Source organism: Rhinichthys klamathensis, unplaced genomic scaffold (assembly GCF_029890125.1).
Source record: "Rhinichthys klamathensis goyatoka isolate OS25496 unplaced genomic scaffold, OSU_Roscu_1.1 h1tg000159l_1, whole genome shotgun sequence".
Taxonomy (NCBI): domain Eukaryota; kingdom Metazoa; phylum Chordata; class Actinopteri; order Cypriniformes; family Leuciscidae; genus Rhinichthys; species Rhinichthys klamathensis.
In genome coordinates, this window is record NW_026606693.1 from 918,367 (window position 1) to 928,778 (window position 10,412).

General features: G+C 34.8%; 1 protein-coding gene across 1 annotated transcript in view; it reads right to left on the reverse strand.

Moving 5' to 3' along the window:
- LOC130091106 (NLR family CARD domain-containing protein 3-like) overlaps positions 1–9,746 on the reverse strand; it is a 112,368-nt gene extending 102,622 nt beyond the window's left edge. The window contains 1 exon segment of the mRNA XM_056258803.1: positions 9,699–9,746. The gene's annotated coding sequence lies outside the window, so the exon portion shown is untranslated.
- Positions 9,747–10,412: the final 666 nt, after the last annotated feature.

The window sequence follows — 10,412 nt, forward strand, 5'->3', positions numbered from 1 at the left end:
AGTGGAAGAATGGTCATTGGATTGGGGTCTAAAATTTTCAGTCTCTAAAACACAATATATGCTATTCACAAAGAACAAGAATGAACATTTAGATCTGAAGTTATATGATCAAACATTGGAAAGAGTACCTGTTTTTAAATATCTTGGATTATGGTTTGATAAAAAATTAACATGGAAATGTCATATCAGTAAAATTGAGTCAAAGTGTAAAAAAATCTTAAATTGCATGCGTACGGTAGCTAGTCACAATTGGGGAGCTAGCCGTAGTGCATTGTTGTGCATGTATCAAGCATTGATTCGTTCTTGCTTTGATTATGGATGTATTGTATATGGGTCGGCAACAAAGTCTTTACTGAAAAAATTAGATATAATTCAATCCAAAGCATTAAGAATATGTTGTGGAGCAGTTAAAACATCCCCTGTGGATGCAATTGGAGTAGAAATGGGAGAGATGCCTCTAGATATTAGAAGGGAAAAACTGGCAATTACATACTGGGTAAATCTTCAACAATCAGCAAATAATCACCTTACTCGCAAAGTATTGGAGGAGTGTTGGGAATACTCATATGATGAAGGACACAGTTTTGGATGGAAGAGCAGAGTATGGGCTAAGGAATGTTGTATGGACAATAAGATCTTCTGTCCCAATATACCACTTACTGATACTCCACCATGGAAAGTCCCTGAACCGCTTGTAGATTTGAGTTTACTAAGCAAGTCCAAAGAGGAGTACATTGGAAATGAGATTAATGCCTTTTTAAATAACACATTTTATTCAGTATTACAAATATATACAGATGGTTCTAAGGAACCTATCAGTCAAAAGGTTGGATTAGGAGTATATATTCCATATTTTAAAAAACAGATTAGTTTGAGGTTGACCGATGAGATGTCCGTGTACACTGCAGAGTTAACAGCTATAATAATAGGCCTACAGTGGGTTGAACAAGTCAGACCAAATAGAGTGGTAATATGTTCAGATTCTTCTTCAGCTTTAATTAGTATAGTACATGCAAGATCAGACAGAGAAGATTTAATAATGGAAATATATTTATCATTATACAGACTGAAAGAGGCAGGAATAGTGGTGTATTTTTGTTGGGTACCAGCACATGTTGGGGTATCTGGTAATGAAGTTGCTGATAAACTAGCAAAAAAAGCACTAGACAAGAGGGAGGTGGATGTTAGAGTACCTATGGGGAAAAAGGAGGCAAAATCGATTTTAAAGAGGAAGTTAATGAATAAGTGGCAAATTAGATGGGATAGTAGTAGCAAAGGGAGATGGTGTCATAGTATCACACAGACAGTAGGGAGGATACATTGCCAGGGAGGAAATAGGAAAGAAGAGGTATTGCTGTCTAGGTTAAGACTGGGACATACAGGGTTAAACTCAACACTGGCAATTATGGGGTTACATGAGAATGGATTATGTGATGGATGTGGTGTATCTGAAAATGTATGTCATGTATTATTTATTTGTAGTAAGTATAATATTTTTCGGGATGTATTATTCAGTCATTTGAAAAATGGAGAGGATAGAATGAAGAATGAGGATATTCTAGGAAAAGGTTTAATAGACAGGCAGATATATAGAGCATTAATTGCGTTTATATATGATTCAGGTTTGGGATTTAGATTATAATGTGTGTAACGTTGAACCCGCCATGGGGGCTGAGTGTGGACGGAGGAGCTGAACACGCAGCGCCGAATGAAGCTCAATGAAACCTCTATTGCAGGAATGATAAATAATGATGATGTATGTGGGATGATATAGTTAGTAGACAGGCAGACAGTTTTTAAAATTCAGACTTATCACCCAAGGTTAATTTTCCATCCAGCACAGTAGGTGGCGATAATGCTCCTTAGGAGTTAATCGCCAATAAACAACAAGAAGAAGAAGAAGAAGCATTTTGAGAGAGGCTGGGAGCTCGTGCACGTCGCGTGAGAAGCGAGACACCCCTCGCTGCAGCCTGTAGCACGATGACGTAGCTGGATGGTCCAATACGTATTGGATGGAGGTGTGTTTTGCTGACGTCATATACGCATGCGCAGTGTCGATCTCTGGATTTTAATTCGCATGCGCTGGTTTTAAGTGACATATATGCTCAATATTGTACTGATATGATGTTCTAACCTGTGTAGTATATAGTACTGCTAAATAGTAATTATTGATAAATAAGTAATTATTTACATAAATGGGATGCTTATCCGAGTTTCACACATAGGCTATGCAAAATAGTTAATTTTACAACATTTTAAATCGCATGATTTTAAACCTAAATTTGATAGATTAATAGCATGTCCTCAGCACCGCAAGTTTTTTTTTTTTTTTTTTTTTTTTTTTTTTAAAGCCATTTTATTTTATTCAGGTCACATTTGCTGTTGAGTGGAAGCAAAAATGAATCAAGTAGCCAAATTGTTGTAATTTTTGTAATTTGAAAGGTACAATACAATAAAGTCTGTAAACATTTTAAGATACCAGTACTAAGGGAAAATGCAAAAATAATAACAGCATCAAGAAAATAAATCTTGTCAGATGTAAAAAAAAAAGGAAAAAAAAGTGCTTGATATTTTGCCTGGTAAGAGTTCCTTCTTTAATGGCTATAGCCTACTCATTTTTCCACAGTTCAGTGTCTGCAATATATATGGTAGGCTATAGAAGCTTGTTTTCGCCACAGAGTGAGAAATAAAAAAGGTAACTTTTTATCTCACTACTCTGACTTTTTATCTCAGAATTTAAGTCGCAATTGCAGGTTATAACGTCATAATTGCGTGATATAAAGTCGCAATTGCGTGTTAAATCAGAATTATGAGATATAAACTCGCAATTGCGAGGCTTCTTGAAATTCTGGCTTTATAATAACCTACGCAAATTGGAGATATAGGCTAAAGTCAGAATTGCATGATATAAAGTCGCAATTGTGTGTTATAAAGTCAGAATTGTGAGAGAACTGAGGTAAAATTTGACTTTATAACTCGCAATTGCGAGTTTATATCTCACAATTCTAAGAAAATATGTCAGAATTGATAGATATAAAATCTTAATTACGTGTTATAAATTCAGAATTGCGAGAAAAAAGTCAGAATTTCGACTTTATAATACCAATTGGGAGATATAAAGTCAGAATTGCATGATAAGTCGCAATTGCGTGTTATAGCCTAAAGTCAGAATTGTGAGATATTAAACTATTCTGAGGTTAAAAAAATAAGTCATTTTTTCCCTTAGAATTTGACTTTATAATTCGCAATTGCGAGTTTATGTCACAATTAGGCCTATGAGAAAAAATGTCAGAATTGGGAGACGTAAACTCCCAATTGTAGGCCTATTATAAATTCAGAATTCTGACTTTATAGCACGCAATTCTGACTTTATTTCACGCAATTCTGACTTTATAACATGCAATTGAGACTTTACATCTTGCAAACTGACTTTATTTCTCAGAATTGTGAGATATAGTCAGAACTGCGTTAAATAAACTCGCAATTGTGAGGAAAAAGTCGCAATTATATATTTTTAAATGTTTTATTCTGTGCCGGAAAAGAGCTTCCAAACTCAAGTGACCATTTATATTTAACTTACTTTATTCTTCTTGGAAGATCAAAGCACGTGCGATCGTTCACCAACTCTCTCTCTCTACACCTACTCTAACTATAGAATCAATTCTTAATGCGCATATGAACGCCATCAGCGTTTATCACAGGTTCTTAAACATTATTTAACAACCGCTATAAAGCCAAAACAATCTCATTTACCTTAAATTATATGTTTATCTCTGCTTTGAAACAATCTACATTGTTAAAAGCGCTATAAATGAACTTGACTTGACTTGACTAGTGCGCATGCGTATATGACGTCAGCAAAACACACCTCCATCCAATAGGGTCGTCCCGCGTGACGTCACGCCATTTGGAGCAGCCATCTTGACGGTATAGAAACTGCTAAACCGCCGGTGATAATACAGCTCGTCGCAAAATATTCCTATCATTTTCAAATACCAAAAGCTGATCTTGTATTTTATTTAACACTTCTTTAAATCGTTAGAAACTCAGGTTGAGACAACACTCTCAATGACAGTTTATCATACTACAGTGACAGTGTCACTGCATGGTAGCCTAGATAACGTTACAAGCATAAAAAAGTATTATTTCGTTTTTCTTGGATCAAACTAGATTCAACAAATTCATTTAAGATACACTTAATCTTGTTGGTGATTTTGTTTTGTGTTTTTCCCTGTAAACTCAGTTTAAAACTTATTACAGGTAAGTTACTATAATTTGGTGATAAACATACATTGACCAACCTTTGCGGTGATGATTTAAAAATCCTTCTCCGCTGACGTCCAAATCAAAGAGTTGCTGACCCATCCGGACTCGTTATATCGATAGCTTTTGTATGCTTTTAATGAAGCTCCGGTGTAGCGTGATGGGAAGTGAATAAGGTAGCAGCTAGTTGTCATTCATGAACGATCCGTTCATTGCGTCTGTCACGTAACAAATGAACGAAAGACTCGGAAGGTAAATTAATTATGTATGTTCCCTGTAAATTATTTTTGACTGCATTATAATGATTTCTTTATTCAGAATATGATCAAGATTGCATAGGTGGATGTGTTCGGGGAATTTGGCGGTTAGAAGTATAACGTTTAAAGCCACTTGACTTGAATGAACGAAATGACTCGAAAAAAGATTCGTTAATTTTGATGAAAGACTTCGAACAGGAGAGTCAGTAAAATGATCCGAATTTCCCATCACCTCAATGTCAGGAAGTTTTTCCTACACATTTAATGCCTGTAAAAAGAACTTGTGGTGCTTCATGGATCTATGATTCCTAATTCCTTTATCTTCCTCTTGTATATTTCTTTTTATGATGCTAATAATAAGTGCGGTGACATGACGTGAAGAGTTAGCTGACGGCCGCTGCGCTAATAATAGATAGTGGGGGGAAAAAATCGATTCTGTTCAGTATGGAGATATTTTGCACACGCAAATACGTATTGCAATATTTAGGCTAATTACTAATAATTATTTTATTAGTATAATAATATACTAATAATATATTATTACACCATATTATACACGCACTATCAATACTGTAGCGCAAAGTATTGCAATATTTAGGCTAATTATAAAATGATTATACTAATAATTATATTATAAGTATAATAATATACAAATAATTATGTCATTAGTATAATAATATACTAATAATATATATTACCCACGGCTATTGCCACTGAGTAGCTGACGGATGTATTCCGTCAAAATGGCTGACGCGCGGCTAGGGGTCACGTGACTGGGAGATCCCTATACGTATTGGACCATCCAGCTACGTCATCGTGCTACAGGCTGCAGCGAGGACCTCTTGTGAGATAAGCACATTGATAATGTTAATTCTATTAATCAGGATGATAAGTTTCTCTGTGATTTACCAATTACTGTTGATGAGGTTAAAGTCGCAATTTCGCATCTAAAATGTAACAAGTCGCCTGGTAACGATGGGATAGCGGCTGAATTTTATAAGTCTTACTCTGAGGTTATATCCCCTTTTCTCCTTGAAGTGTATATAGAGAGCTTAAACTGTTCTGAGCTTACAACAAGTATGAAGCAAGGTGTCATTTGCTTAATACCTAAACCTAAAAAGGACTCACTTTTATTAGATAACTGGAGACCCATCAGTCTCCTTAATAATGATTACAAATTGTTTGCCCTTATTTTCTCAAGTCGTTTCAAGTCGATTTTAAACTCCATCATTGATGAAAATCAGTCAGGTTTTATGGAAGGCCGTCATATTTTCAATAATATTAGGCTTGTCTTCGACCTTATTGATTACGCTGATCTGATTGAGGATGACAGTTTAATTCTTTTTTTGGACTTTTTCAAGGCCTTTGACACTATTGAGCATCCTTTCATTTTTTTTTGTTTAGAGCGTTTTGGTTTCGGGCCCTATTTGTGTAATGCCATGAAAACGCTGTATGCGGGAGGAAACAGCTCTGTGAAATTAGGCCATGGCACAACCCAGAGATTTCTTCTGGAAAGAGGAATTCGGCAGGGCTGTCCAGTGTCTGTATATCTTTTTCTTATAGTAGCGCAGACTTTCTGTCATCTTATTAAGGATAGTAAGATAGAAGGAATTCGTATTGCCGGTAGAACTATCTTAATTAGTCAACTAGCTGATGACACAGCCTTATTTTTAAAAAACTCCAGTCAGGTTCATCAGGCGATTAAAAGTATTCGGTTGTTTTCTAATGCCTCAGGTCTTCACCTTAATATTAAAAAATGTGAAATTTTAGCCTTGAAAAGCTCCCCTCTTGTACCTATGGATGGTATCCCTGTTAAAGAAGCTGTTAATTATTTGGGTGTTGTTGTCTCGAAGAGTGAGCAAGATAGAGTTTCTCTTAATTTTAATCCTGCTCTTGAAAAGATTAAAAGCAAATTTAATCTCTGGTTATTAAGGGACTTGTCCCTCAGAGGTAGAGTCCTTCTGTCAAAAGCGGAAGGGATTTCCAGATTAACCTATATTGCTTCATCTATACATTTAGACAATAAGACTATCAAAACTATTGATCAGATTTTGTTTAATTTTCTTTGGAAGAATCGTGTGCACTACATCCGTAAATCTGTTATTTTAAATTCACTTAAAAGTGGCGGACTGGATTTTTTAGATTTTGATACTTTAAATAATACCTTCAAAATTAATTGGTTAAAATTTTGTTTGAATAAACCTTCTCTGTGGAATTTTATTCCTAATTTTATTTTTGATCAACTTGGGGGCCTTTCTTTTTTACTGATGTGTGATTATAAAATTGACAAATTGCCGGTGAAACTCTCTGCCTTTCATGCTCAAGCTTTATTGGCCTGGAAGCTGATCTACAAGCACAACTTCTCTCCTCAGCGTTGTTTTATCTGGAATAACCGTTGTATTTTGTATAAACACAAAAGTATTTTTCTAAAATGTTGGTTTGAAAAGGGCATTGTTTTAGTTTGTCATTTGTTTAACTCTCAAGGATACCTTATGACTTATGATGAGTTTCTTTTGCACTTTAATTTTCCTGTGACTCCCAAGGAGTTTGCTCTTGTATTTTCTGCAATCAGCTCTGGATTAATATCTTTATGTAGAGGTGTCTTGTCTTTAGTTGATGTGCCCATAATTAACCCAACTGACACAGTATGTGGTAAAATTTTGTTTTTTACAGTCCAAAAGCAGCAACAAGTCTATTCGTAATTTATTTTTGAAGGAGGTTGTTACCAAATGTTGCTCTATTACTTATTGGGCTAAATTTGTTAATGGCGTTGATTGGGAACGTGTTTGGTTGTTACCTCATAAATTTTTTGTTACAAATAAGGTCAAAGAAATCTCCTTCAGAATATTGCACAAATTCTACCCTGTCAAACATTTCCTTAGTAGGTTTAGGAAAGACATTGATGTGAGTTGCTCTTTCTGCTCTTTGCACTTGGAAACAGTACCCCATATTTTCTGGCATTGTAGTCATGTGAAAAGATTATGGTATGAGGTGTCTATGTTTATTAAGGTTAAAGTGCTTTTTAATTTTGTTTTGCATTTTGAAAATGTAATTTTTGGTTATTTAAAGTATGATAACAGTGTGATTAAGGAGGCTTTTGTAATTAATTTGATGATTGTATTAGTCAAATTTTACATCCATAAGTGTAAGTTTTCTAACAAAAAGCCCCTTTTCTCTGTATTTCTTATAGAATTCAAAAAATATTTTTCTACTATTCAATCTAGTACTAATGCAAAAGCTAACAAGACTGTGCATTTGTGTACTGTCTTCAAAATCTTTGATTGATACGAGGTCTTGTCCTTTTTTCTTTCTTTATTTTTCTTTATTTTCTTTATTTTATTTTACTTTTTTTTTGTATCTCCCCTGGCTTTAAAGTGTATCTTGTATTGTATTGTCTTGTTTAAGCAATAAAAAAAAAAAAAAAAAAAAAAAACTCTTGTGAGAAGCTGTGACCAGTGAACGGAGTGTTGCTGAATCTTTGACACGTGAAGCTGTATCTAGCGGGAAGAGTGTTATTGGAATCGTGTCCAGTGAAGCTGTATCCTGCGGGAACTATTGGAATTGTGTCCAGTGAAGCTGTGTCCAGCGGGAAGAGAATTATTGTCTACTGTTTATTTTGCCTTTTTTTATATTCTGAGTTAACTTTGTTTGAGCGTGATTACGCGCTGAAAAGGGGACGCCTCTTAAATAAAAGTGCACGAGTCCCAGTATTCGCCGACCCCGTGTCTCCTTCCATCATCCAAACACAAACGAACCTGTTATTTATCACAAGACCTATTATCACTAGATAATTGGAGACCTATCACCTTAATTAATAATGACAGGAAAAAAATCAGGATTATAATTTATTATTGATGAGAGACAGTCAGGTTTTATAAATGGAAGACACATTTGTAATAATATTAGACTTGTATTAGATCTTATATATTATAGTGAAATTATCAATGAAAATACTGGTTTTATTCTGTTTCTTGATTTTTCAATACAATCGAACATGACTTTATTTTAAAAAGCCATTACATTTTATGGTTTTGGGGACACATTTCAAAAAATTGTCACACTTGTGTTCTGTTTAGTTTGTTTTCATTGGACTTGTCTGTCTGTCTTCACATCACGAGTTGGCTTCACAGTTAATTATCTGTTAATCATCCCCTGTGTCTAGTTAATCATCATCTGTTTCACTTGTGTTCTGTTAATCAGTGTTCATCTGTGTTTGTTTTTAAGTTTCTTCAGTTCAGTCAGTCTTTGTCCGTTGTATTTAGTGTGTGTGAACCTTCTGCAACTTTGAGTTATATCGTTTGTAAAACGTTTGCATTGGAACTTCTGACTCTTCGTCTTCTTCTGCACTACACAGTGACAATAATAAGATTAATAGCTCTGTAAAATTGGTATAATTTTTTTTTCAGGGTCCTATTAGTCATTGCTTTTTTTGTTGGTTACACATTTTGGCCATTCATATTAAGAAAGATATTTTTCGTGGTATCAGAATAGAAGATATAGAAATTAAATGCACACAATTAGCCGATGACACTACCCTTTCTTAAGAGACTATACTGAAGTTGAAAAAGCAATTATGTGTCTGCAGTCATTTTCATCTGTATCTGGTCTTTCCATGAATATTAATAAATGTGAGCTTATGGCTCTAGGTTCCTGTAACTTTGCAGCAGTAGGCTATGCAATATTCCCATGAAAGGAGTTGTTAAATATTTAGGTATCAAGATATCTAAAAGTAAATAAGTCAGGAAGGAGTTAAACTTTACCCCTATCATTCATTAATTTTGAAAATAAACTGAATTCTTGGTTGATGAGAGATCTCTTTAGCTGGTCGTGTGTTAATGGTTAAAGCTGAGGGTTTATCTAGGTTGGTATATACTGCTCAAGTGTTAGATGTACCCCCCTCGTTAATTAAAATGATAGACACCAAACTTTAAACATGTATTTGGAAGAACAAATCACACTATATTAAAAAAGAAAATATTTGTAAGTCAAAAACTGAAGGAGTATTTAATGTTTTATATTTTTGGATCTCTAACATGAAATTCAAATAAAATGACTCCAAAAGAAAACAATATATAAGCAAAGGTGTTGCAGAGTTCATATTAAAATGTGATTATTATCAACAAAATACGGATTAAAATTCCACGTTTCCACAACAAACACGCGCATTGTTTTCTATACCTGGATCCTGGAGAAAAATCTTCATCTCTAACGTTAGATGTTTGTGTGTCATCCATGATGAATCTGAACACTGAACAGTTACAGAATCTGGTCTCGAACACCGACTCTGGATAGAAATGACAAAAACAACAATTCAGTTCAACGGGTCAAAAACAGGATCACGAGACGGCGACGTACACTCAAACACACATTGTTAACACAAATGTTAAAATAAACCACAGACAACACGAAAAAATAATGAAACCACATTCAGTTGTTTTAAAGTAAAAAATCTAACATCATACCTAAACCTAACACGAAGAACTAACCTTCGGAGAAAAGATTCCAGAAGTCGCACGAAAGCGTCAGACCTATTATTCTCCAGAGAATACAGATGCTTTTTTCACCTTTCAAGTAAGTTAACTACACGGTCAATTCATTACAAAGGTTCCCATTACACACACTGATACTCTTTATTTTAAATAATCGATTCTGGTTGTTAAAATGGCGAACATGAACTCTGAACATTACTTTTGCCTTGTCCAAATAGCCCATACGGGGAGGCTGCAGACCTGGAGCCCATATACGCCCCTGGCAGTTTTACGCCCCTGTTGTTCCTGATGCGTCCAGTAGGGGGATATACTGCGAAATGACATCAATAAACTTGCACATTAAAAACCGTCCCGTCCATAGACTTTGACCAATTTTGTGTTTTTGTTCATTTAAATATAAACG